The following is a 12,116-nucleotide window of genomic DNA, read 5'->3' on the forward strand; positions in this document are numbered from 1 at the left end:
ATGTTTTTCTCTCCACAGATGCTGCCTGTCCAGTCCTGCTGAGCATTTCCAGCATTTTCTGTTGCTATTTTGCATTTCTGACTTTTCCCAGTTCTGATGAAAGGTCACGACCTGGAATGTTATCGCTGTTCTCTTTTCACAAATACTGCCAGATTTGATGAGTGTTACAGCATTGACCAGTTGGGCTGAATGGCCTATTTCTGTGATGTAAATTCTATGTATTCCACTCCCATACATGGAAATCAATCCCAATATCACAGCAGCTGAAATTGTGTGGTCCGTTAAAACATTTTAGTTCAAATTGTGGATGCTGTAACTTGCTATTTGTTGCTTTCTGCTGTGTTATTTCCTGTCAGCAAATTGAAGAAATATTTGCAACTTAAATGGAGTAAAACCAATCCTTGAGGGCATCTGTGTGTGTTTATATAAATGACACACCAGGACATACACTTCAGGATCATGATGTACCTCGGGGGAGTTGAAAAGTGAGAATTCATTCAAGCTTTGCTGTCCCTGCTTCAGGCCCTCTTTTGGATGACCACTTCACACTGTAATTTGTATGATATCCCATCTATGTTGAATATTTGAGGACTGTAAACTTCTCTAAATTATATTATGTCCTGATTTTTGCTTTGGAAGCTGTAGATGCTATTTCGTACAGACTGATGACTCACCAAGCTCACCTGTAAGAATCTTAGCACCTCCACCCTCCCCCACAAATGGGAATTTCACATATTTCACATATATCATGTTGGCCTGTCACATTAAAATCAATACTGTTAATTTGGGGTGATAATGTATTTAATGAGTGTCATGTATCAAGTACCTCATTTACTGTTAATCTGTCACCTATCTAATTATTGTGGGTGTTGATAATCACAGCAGGCATTGAGCAGATGGTCTGGGTCTGATGTATTGTGGTATGTTGTAACAACATGGCATCTCTACGTCTAGCATGTCTGTAACTAGACCACCTTTGAGTCACTCTAGTGCTCAGAGCTCAGAAGTCAGTGTTCCCAAAATCCATCCTTGTTTCACTCTGTCTCCTCTCTTTCCCACCGCTCCCTCTCAACTTGATATGTGTGAAGTACACGATATGAATTCCCACCACAGACAACCTGTTCACTGCCACTACAAGTCCTTTGGTAAATATTTAACAGCCATAAGTAGCCCTGCAGTGCATTCCAGTGACGTGAGGCAGCAGAATCAGCTCATTCTTTACTGCTGCTGTATCGAAACTACTTGTGTTGCAAAATTTTTTGTCCCATTCGGTCTCTTTGTACCATTCCCATTGTGCCAATGTGTTTTTGACCAGTTTCAGGACTAGCTATTGAAGCATTTCAACCTTTTAGCCACAGTTATCGAGAACATAACATTCTGGTTACAAGCTACTGGTCCCTTTTACAAACCCTTTTGATCGTGAACTAAAAAGAGAATAATTGACTTACCACAGGGAGTTTTGAAGCAGTATAAATTCAAATAACTTTGGATCATGAGATGTGATTAGTGTTTTCAGATGTTTATTTTTAAGTGTTGGCATTACTGCCTTGAATTGATTTTTATTTTGCAATTTCCTTTTTCTCGCCTTCTGTTGAAGGTGCTGCTGGCCAGTGTTTAAGTGTCCAATTTTTGTCTGTGGGCCTGACTGTGAAGGTGGGACAGTTATTTGGGAGGATCACACTGATTGAGTTGTCACATATATGCACTTCAGCAGAATTAGCCTGAGCAGGAGCAGGAATCCTGTTTTTGTTTTTTTTTCTAATTATTATCTGAGATGTACAGATCAATTGTAGACCACCCCCCACCCCCCCTCTCCACAACCTATTCATTTCCACCCTAATTTGAGTCGACACCAAAGCTGGAACATACCTTCTCATGTTTTCTTCCTTGTTCCTTGAAGGTAGTCATAATGTTTGTCGGGGTGACAGCATCCTCACTTTTCACATATGAAAATGAATGTCAAAGTGGGAAGCATCTCAGCTGATTCTGATTTTGGCCTAGCCTTTTTTTCTAATTCTTGATGTTAAATATTGGTTTACCATTGGCTTTTACCCAAGAAAGGCTAGAAAGATACCACTGCCATCTTACAGCATGGTAAATAAATCCCAGCTCAGTGCACTCTCTAGGTATTTTTTATTTTGACAGTAGTTTAATTTTCCTTCTGGAACCTGAAGAGCATCTATTGCTCTCTCTTGCACTGTGCGCGCAAAATGAACCTAACAGGTTCGGGTAATGAAGACCTCAGCTAGCAAAATGCCTGTATCTTGTGGAAATGCGAAAGTCTTCTGTAGTGGGCAGTGCAAGCAATTTGAGATTGCCAAAGGTTATTTTTATTGAGGTTCTGCAGTCGCTATTTAATATTTCTTGCTTTGCAATTCGTGTAGTAATTTGTAATAAGCTGAGTTACCTTTTCATATCCCCTGATAAGCGACTAACAGAATTGGTTGCTGTGATTTATTACCATAGCTGTAAAATTGGAATTACTCGTCATTTAGATAGTAATGGCTATCAATTCCCTGCTGACAACCATTTAACTCATACAAGTCATGTATATAGATTTGATATTGGGAAAGAGCGAACGATTTAAACTGCCTGCCTCCAATTTTTATTTTTTTAATGGCACAGCCATGAAAGCAGGCCATTCAGTATTTGCTAATAAATCAACTCTGAAAGAGCAAATTCCACAGAAAATTGGATGGAAAGAATTAAGTGTGGTGCCAGATAAACAATAGTTTAAGACAGACATACCCAACTGATAGAGTCAGCATTGGACTCCTTTACTAAATATGGCTATTTAGCTCCATCTCATGCCAAGGTACTCTTGTGATTGGCTGGCTCTTGGCTTCTACTACTGAGAAATATTTTACTATTCCTTTGGCGAGATTCTTCTTTTAACCCCATTTAATTGAGCTGGCACTTACGAATCCTCATTACAGTCATTCAAATTCCAGTTTCTGTGATAGTTTCTGCTCTGGCAGCACACAGTGAAGTCTGTAACAGTGTGGATAAATCCTGAATAAAATGTGGTATCTTCACTTGCCTCTACCATGTTTTTTTAAATCCTTTTTCTCTCCCTCTCTCCTGAGGGTGATGGCTCATGTTGAGATCTGCTTTCATAGGTTCACCATGTGATTCCACTCAGTGAGCTAGGACCGTGCATTGCAGAGGGACCTTATGTTTGTTCACCTGGCATGCCCTTTGCAATCAGGTGCAGTAACTGTCCACTTACCTTAGGGGCAGTGAGGCTAATCCTTCTCTCTTTTTGAACTTGGCTGACATCAGCATGGTTTGTTTATAAATACCATCTCATTCAAGGGCCCTTTTTGTCAGCAGATTGGGAGAGCAAGTTGCCAGCCAGCCATTCTGGCAATATTACAGAAGCTGACTTTTAAAAAGTAGTTTGTATCTCATGTTTTGAATGTTAATATTCAATGTAACCAAAACTATATTCTCCTCCCTTTACATCCTGATGACATTACTAAACAATTCCCTAGAATTATCCCGCCACTAGGTACAACCTTGAACCAAAAGGCACAAACATTTGTGTGTTTTTTTGTGAATGAGAGGAATGTGTTCTATATATAATCTGGCATTAATGTTAGCTCCCTCTTCTTCACAACGGGAATGGTTTAAATGTCGAAACTTGCTTAACAGTTTACTTAGCTGCGCAGAATGCAGTTTGCATAACTTGAGTCTTTTATTTCGCTTTATCCTGTTGTAAACCCTTTCCAGCGTTTCCTCGTCGGCCTTGGGCTGACTGTTTGCTTTGGTGATGTTGGTCAGCCAGATGTTGATTCTATATGGGAACTGAATTAAGAGCTCAGCATGGGAATGGGAAAATATTCTTTCTGCTCTTCAAATTATTTATTCTTTAGAAGAAATATCAGGAAAAGCATCAAAGACAAAAACCTCTCACCTGCCCTTTCCATGTCTAAATTCTATCAGTAATTAGCTGTAACAAAGTTGTCTCATTTAATGCATAGTTTAATGTACTGTTTCCCAGTCACTGGAATCAAAACCATCTATTTACAAAGTTCAAATACTTTGACCTCCTCACTGTTCCAAATCTCAGCAGTACAGCATTCCCCTGGGCTTTACGTTTGGATCTCAGTTTATTATTTCGGGAGGCCCAGAACAGGACAACATTTCTGCAAATATCAGTCTTGGGAAACAGACATTCTGTCCTTTTTCTCCCCACTTCTTCATTTCTATTAAACGTAATCCGATCATGTACTGAGCATTAAATACAGCGTAAAGCTCTTTGTGCTGTTCCAATCATGTATCTCACCCCCAATCTGATTATTCCATTTGCAACACCGCTCTGAATGACAGCGTCCCCATTCATACTAGTTATGGAACATACATAAGAAATAGGAACAGGAGTAGACTAACTGGACCCTCGAGCCTGTTATTCAATAACATCTGACCTTGGCTGCAACTCCACTTTCCTCCCTGTTCCCCACAGCCCTTGGCTCCCCTACAGTTCAAGAATCTGTCTATCTCAGCCTTGAATATGTTCAATGATCCAGTCCCCACTGCTCTCTGGGGTAGAGAATTCCAAAGATTCATGACCCACTGAGAGAAGCAATTCCTCATCTCCATCTTAACTGGGTGACCTCTTATTCTGAAACTATACTCCCTAGTTCTAGATTTCCCCCAGGAGGGGAAACATCCTCTCAGCATCTACCCTGTTAAGCCCCCTCAGAATCTTATGTTTCAATAAGATCACCTCTCATTCTTTTAAACTTCAATGGGTATAGGCCCAACCTGCTCAACCTTTCCTCACAAGACAAGCCCTTCATCCCAGGAACCAACCAAATGAACCTTCGATGAACTGTCTTCAGTGCAATTATATACCTCCTTAAATAAGGAAACCAGTAGTTATAGGTGGTAATGCAGCATTGGCTAACCTGCATTAGGGAGCGCTCAATAAGATCATGCCCTTTTTTGCAGGAGTTGCAGAGAAAATCTTCAATCTGGGATGAATTTGAACCCAGGCCACAAAGTTCCTGATTCACTTTGTAAATAGATGATCAGACCTAAGTGATAAAGTACAGTACCGGCCTTGATTTGTTGATAACGACATTGCAATAAAGCTTGCACTATCCAAAGATCAGCTGTATTGTGATACAGTTCAACTATATTCCTTTCCAGTAAATTTGAGAACATGACAGAAAGGTTACCCTTGGTGCTATCCAAATATTTATCTGGAATCTTAATTGTTTTCAGTAGTTTGTTCCAAACCCAACATAACCACTCCAAAACAATACTGTGCATCACTCCCCAAATGTTCTGCTCTTATACCAGTCCATGGTCTGGCATATGAAGGTGCAGGAGTGAACCTGAGTTGACTTGCTCTTCTCATTTTGGTGGGTGCACTGGGCATTTGGAATTTGTGACAGAAGTTGGGTTTCTTTTGTTAATTGATAGCTACAGGAAATGCTATAATTATAAGAGAATGAAAAGTAGGTAGAGGATGTTATAGGCTCCAAATTGAGGTTACTGATGACGAACTAAAGAAGAGTGAAGATTGAGTGGTTCATGTGGTCATTATGGCCTCTAACAGATCCTCTTTTAGGTTTCAGTTTTCTCTGTTTCTGCCCCCACATCCCCTGAAGGTTGTGACTCATACCTAGGTAAATTCCATAGGTGTCGGTAGCTATGTTTCCTTAAGTAACCATTCATCTTTTATTAGCCTAGATAGTGAGTATTAGCAGGCTATTAAACTATGATGGGGACCCTGCTCACCTGACATCCAAAGATGTACATGATCAAGCAAGGTTTCTAGCCGCATCTTTTGGTTGTTTTCCGCTTTCCTCGCCTTCAGATTCAGGGACATTGAAACTTTTTGTAGTTACAGCCCCTTTTCCTGAAGTTCTAATTCAGATCTGTTAACTCAGCACAAATCAGGATTGAATCAAGGGTCTTCATAATCTGTATTGCTCACTTGAAGCACTTATCATTGGAGGAATGTGAGTAATCCCTTCTTTCTTATTTTTCTTTGTAATCGTGAATTCAGCCCCACAGATAACCCAGGCCTAATCCTGTCAATTCCTGAGGTCTGTTCTTACAGACCTCTAGTATTAGTCACTGGATAGTAACCAGAAGTGAGATTCTCACCTTGGTTTATATTGCTCTCCCCAGCACAGCAGGTTAACAGCAATTGTAACAACCTAGCTGCCACCATTACTGAAATCAGCATAAAGTAGGGAAGAAATGTGAGGCACCCCTGGCCTCGACAGTTTAAGGCCTTCACTGGAGCTGATTTTCATGGCCGCAGCTGGGCATGCAAGAGGTAGTAGCACTCAAAAAAAAACTTACCGTCCCATTTCTGCTGTTGATGTCCCTGCCACCATTTCTAGCCAGTGTGGGCAGCCAGAGAACCCAATGCTCGTCTCAGACGAGTACCTCATTACGGCATGCAAATGGGAGTCACAGCATGACCCAAATTTCAGGTAACATTTGGAACATGTGCTGAGCACCCTTATAGAAAAAAGCTGCGAGGTGCTCACAGAAACTACAGCATTAATTTTTTTACTGATGATCTTTGTATGTGAATGCTCCTCCCAGCCCCACAAAAATCATCCCACCTTCTCTCATTTCCCCATTTCCACACTCCTGTGATTTCTCACCCCTCCCTCGCTCCCCAGAAACCTTTCAACTTCCATTTTAGCTGAATGAAGGACTCCGCCATTCTCCCCTGATTGGCGAGTTATTTGTCAGCACTGGTTCAGTATGTGCAGCTCACCCTTACAAGGCCAGGCTATTAAAATGGCTTGGCTTTTCCACTGCAGGACATGGGCTACCACTGCAATTGGAGCACCTGTTGTTAGTACTTTCACCTCTGAGTCACAAGGTTCTGGGTTCAAGTCCCACTCCAGGACTTAAGCAGAAGAGTCAGCCGACACTCCTATGTAGTGACATCTCTCAGATGAGATGTTAAACTGAGGCCCCATCACCCTCCTTGGGCGGATGTAAAATATTTCTCTTTCGAAAAAACACAGGGCAGTTATTCCAGCATCTTGGCCAGTATTTATTCCTCAGTCAACATCACAAAAAAAACAGATTATCTGGTCATTGTCACATTACTGTTTGTGGGAGTCTGCTGGGTGCAAATTGGCTGCCGCTTTTCCAACAGTACAACAGTCACTATACTTCAAAAGTACTTCATTTGCTGTAAAGTGTTTTGAGATGCCCGGTTTATTTATTCATTCACAGCAAGTGGGTGTCACTAGCTAGGCCAGCATTTACGGCCCATCCCTAATTGTCCTTGAGAAGATGGTGGTGAGCTGCTGCCTTGAACTGCTGCGGTCCATGTAGTTTAAATACACCTAGAGTACTGTTACGGAGTCCAGGGTTTTGGCTCTGCAACGGTGAAGGAATGGCAATATAGTTCCAAGTCAGGATGGTGTGTGGCTTGGAGGGAAACTTGAAGGTGGTGGTGTTCTCATATGTCTGCTGGCCTTGTACTTCTAGGTGGGTAGAAGTTGTGGGCTTGGAAGGTGCTGTCTAAGGACCCTTGGTGAGTTCCTGCAGTGCATCTTGTAGATGGTACACACTGCTGCCACTGTGCATTGGTGGTGGAGGGAGTGACTGTTTAAGGTGGTGGATGGAAAATCTCTTAATGCTTTTACTATTTGGTGTTCCTACTTGTGGCATGTACAAATATTGCCAAATGCTGTCATTTTGGCACACACATTCTGATCATATAAAAAGGAACAGTCTCAACATCACAAAGACGGATTCCTCTCTCACCATCAGGCATTGCCTGGCACTGTTGCAGTTTCAATTTCTACCACAGTGGAACATAGGTGGAGGCACCAGCTGGTCGAGATGTTGCTGATATGGCCACCATCTCTGCAGACGTTCTTGTAATGAGCCATTTCTTGGGATGGACATCAGTCCGTCCCTGAAAGCAGCTCCACAGCTTAATTCTTCACTCTCATCTTTAGCTTTCTTAAGCACATTTGGTGCTATGTGTGGAATGTTAATTTTAAATATATTTTTAACATTTTTTTCTTCCAATTTCCTGATGTGTTGTGAATTGTAACTGATTCCCATGGTCTGATCATACTCTCAAGTAGCACAGTGCTCATAAACTTCAAATTGCTTTCACAGGGCATCAACTGTTTGTAAATGTCATGGAAATTTAGTGTTGAAAAGCAGGGCTGATTTTTCAGTTGTTCTAACCACTGGCTTACCCAATCATGAGCACCCTGCTGACATATTACAGTGAAGATCAATGGAGACCACTTCTTAGAGACTAAGACTTAGCAGGTTTTCCTTTGTCTAATGATGCAAGAGGCAGACAAAGCACACATACTTATGTCTGTTTCTGTATCTAGTTTTTCCTGGAACAGGTTGCCAGAGGCTATAGCTTGAGGGGCGCCACTCCACATCAAGCGTGGCTGACCAGGAGACACTCATGCTCTTACCGCCTGCCATAGGCATATTGGAAGGATTTACAGGTTGATAATCAACCTGTTTGGCCACGTTATGAATGCATCTTCCGTGGCCATCAAGTCCTGAAATGGGACTTGAACCCGGAACCTCTGGCTCAGAGGCAGTGACCCTACCCATCGTGCTACAAGACTTCCCAAAAACCTTGTGTGCACTGTTAAATACAGAGGAATTATAAACATCTGATTAAGCGTGCTTAAATTGTGTGTTTTTTAATGTATTTTCTTAATTGCATTTGGAATATTTTCTTTACCTTCTTTAGTAAGAACTAAACTGTTATGTTCCTGAATAATTATCTTAAGTTTTGAACTGGTATTTTTGTTTGCTTTCCTGTGACTCTTAACTGTACAGTCTGGCCATTGATCTGACTCCATTTGCACTGGGGACTCAAAAATGAAACCTTCAGCAGTAGCTCCCCTACTACAGGGCAAGTGTAATTTTGGGCAGTTCAGTTGGCAAGCTTCTTTTTCCTTTGCACTTGTAACGTCAGGACATTGTGACATAACCTGTTAATTAGGTCTTTTAGTGACGAGCTGAAAAAAAGTTTGGAAGAGCCAGAGCAACTGGGCTGTCCAGAGTCACAGCAACTGAATGCTCAAGTCTGCAGCAAAGCTAGCATTTCTACAACTGCTATGACTTTATATGAAAAACCAAAGTAGTCTGGCCGCAAATGGATTCCATGTAGCAAGTGCAGAATATTGTGGGATATCACACTGACCCAAATCCCATGCCACATTATTGTGAATATTCTTGCAAAAGATCAATTTTATAATCTTGACCCGAATTTATCAAAAAGAAAATCTTGGTACCTTAGATTGTAACATGTGCTATGGATAAAGAAAAACCGGTGGATGTACTCCAATTTCCAGAAGGCATTTGATAAAGTGCCACATCAAAGGTTATTGCAGAAAATAAAAGCTTGCGGTGTAGAGGGTAACATATTGGCATGGATAGAAGGCTGGCTAGCTAGCAGGAAACAGAGAGTAGGCATAACTGGATAATTTTCTGGTTGGCAAGAAGTAATGAGTGCTGTGCTACAAGGATCAGTGCTGGGGCCTCAGCATTTACAATTATATTAATGACTTGGATCAAGGGTCGTGAGCCTTTGGAACTCTCTTTCTCAAAAGGCTGTGGAAGCAGAGTCTTTGAATATTTTTTAAGGCAGAGGTAGATAGATTCTTGATAAACATGGAGGTGAAAAGTTATCGGATAGGCAGGAATGTGGAGTTGAGATTGAAGTCACATCAGCCATGATCTTATTGGATGGCGGACCAGGCTTGAGGGGCTGAGTGGCCTCCTCCTGCTCCTAACTTGTATCTTCATATGTTTAATCATTACGTGAATGGGCCAAAATTTGCTGATGACACAAGGGAAAGTAAATTGTGAAGAGGACATCAGGAGGCTACAAAGGGATACAGATAGGTTAACTGAGTGGGCAAAGATCTGGTAAATGAAATATAATGTGGGCAAATGTGAATTGTCCATTTTGGCAGGAAGAATAAAGAAGCTTATTATCTAAATGGTAAGATATTGCAGAGCTCTGAGATGTAGAGAGACCTGGTGTCCTAGTGCATGAATCACAAAAGGTTACTATGCAGATATAGCAAGTAATTAGAAAAACTAATAGAATGTTATTTCTTATTGCGCAGAGAATTGAATACAAAAGTAGGAAGGTTATGCTTCAGTTATACAGGGCATTGGTGAGACCACATCTGGAGAACTGTGTACAGTATTGATCTCCTTATTTAAGAATGGATGTAAAAGCGTTGGAAGCAGTTCAAAGAAGGTTTACTAGATTAATGCCTGTCTTATGAGGAAAGGCTGGACAGGCTATACTTTAATCTGCTGAAGTTTAGAAAAGTAAGAGGCAACTTGATTGAAACATATAAGATCCTGAGGGGTCTTGACAGGGTGGATGTGGAAAGAATGTTCCCTCTTGTGGGAGAATCTAAAGTTAGGGGTCACTGTTTAAAAATGAACGTTGACCCATTTAATACAGGCATGAGAATTTTTTTCTCTGAGGGTCGTGAGCATTTGGAACTCTCTTTCTCAAAAGGCTGTGGAAGCAGTCTTTGAATATTTTTTAAGGCAGAGGTAGATAGATTCTTGATAAACATGGGGGTGAAAAGTTAGGGATAGGCGGGAATGCGGAGTTGAGATTGAAGTCATATCAGCCATGATCTTATTGGATGGCGGAGCAGGCTTGAGGGGCTGAGTGGCCTCCTCCTGCTCCTAACTTGTATCTTCATATGTTTAATCGTTAGGTGAATGGGCCAAAATTTGGTAGATGGAGTTTAACGTGATAACTGTGAGGTTATCCATTTTGATTGGAAGAATAAAAAGGCAACTTATTATTTAAATGGAGAGAAACTTCAGAATGCTTCAGTGCAAAGGGATCTGGGTGTCCTCGTGCATGAGTCATTGAAAGCTAGAATGCAGGTACAGCATACAGGTAGTAAGGAAGGCAAGTGGAATTTTGGCATTTATTGCTAAAGGAATAGAGTATAAAAATAAGGAAGTGTTGTTGCAACTGTACAAGGCATTGGTGAGACCACACCTGGAGTACTGTGCACAGTTTTGGCCCCCTTACTTGAGGAAGGATGTAGTTGCATTGAAAGCAGTTCAGAGGAGGTTCGCTAGATTGACTCCAGACATCCAGGATGTCTTTTGAGGAGAGATTGAGCAGTTTAGGCCTATACTCGCAAGAGTTTAGAAGGATGAGAGGAGATCTAATCGAGGTATATAAGATGCTAAAGGGGGTGTTTCCCCTTGTGGGGCATTCTAGAATGAGAGGCCATAGTTTTAGGCTAAGGGGTGGTAGATTTAAATCAGAGATGAGGAGGAATTATTTTTCTCAAAGGGTTGTGAATTGTGAATCTGTGGAATTCACTACCTCGAAGTGCAGTGGATGCCAGGACGCTGAATAAATTTAAAGAGGAGATAGACAGATTTTTAATTAGTAAGGATTTGAAAGGTTATGGGGAGAGGGCAGGAAATTGGAGTTGAGGTCGAAATGAGATCAGCCATGATCGTATTGAATGGCAGGGCAGGCCTGAGGGGCTGAATTGCCTACTCCTGCTCCTAGTTCTCATGTTTTTATGTAATTTGGTCATAGTTCAGCAGTGTTCCAGTATGTTAAAGTTCCATTAACTCAACCACCACATTAATTCTTCACCTGTAAGTCTGGTTCATATTTCTGCTGTATGATGAGATACTCCTGCAAGGTATCGGTTTCCTCCTGTTTCTATTTTGTTTCTTTTTTAAACTCTTCTCTGTAGGATATCTGTCAATTTAGGGCATCAAACTTATGACTTCCCCCGATCATTGTCCCGTTTTATGCCATCTATAAGACTACGCAGATTAAAAAGAGAGTTGTTCACTACACTACTGCATTTATGAAATAAACATGAATATAAATGAGTTTCAGAATGAAGAGTGAATAAGCAGCAGATGCAACACCCTTTTGAGGCCCACCATTTATAACATGTACCTCATTTGTAATGCCAATAAATACTCACTGAAGGTCATTTTATTAGTTACAAATACCTGACCAGTCAAAATGTTTGATCCAGAACAGACAGTAATTTACAGATGTGCAGATTGAGTCAGATGATAATGTCACAGTTGCAGCATTTTATGCATACTGGATTCTGTTC

The 12,116-nt window shown here is 41.1% G+C and overlaps 1 protein-coding gene across 6 annotated transcripts in view; it reads left to right on the forward strand.

Moving 5' to 3' along the window:
- hmg20a (high mobility group 20A) overlaps nt 1-12,116 on the forward strand; it is a 46,859-nt gene that overhangs the window by 13,367 nt on the left and 21,376 nt on the right. The gene's annotated exons all lie outside the window — the stretch shown is intronic.

Source organism: Carcharodon carcharias, chromosome 32 (assembly GCF_017639515.1).
Source record: "Carcharodon carcharias isolate sCarCar2 chromosome 32, sCarCar2.pri, whole genome shotgun sequence".
NCBI classification, from domain to species: domain Eukaryota; kingdom Metazoa; phylum Chordata; class Chondrichthyes; order Lamniformes; family Lamnidae; genus Carcharodon; species Carcharodon carcharias.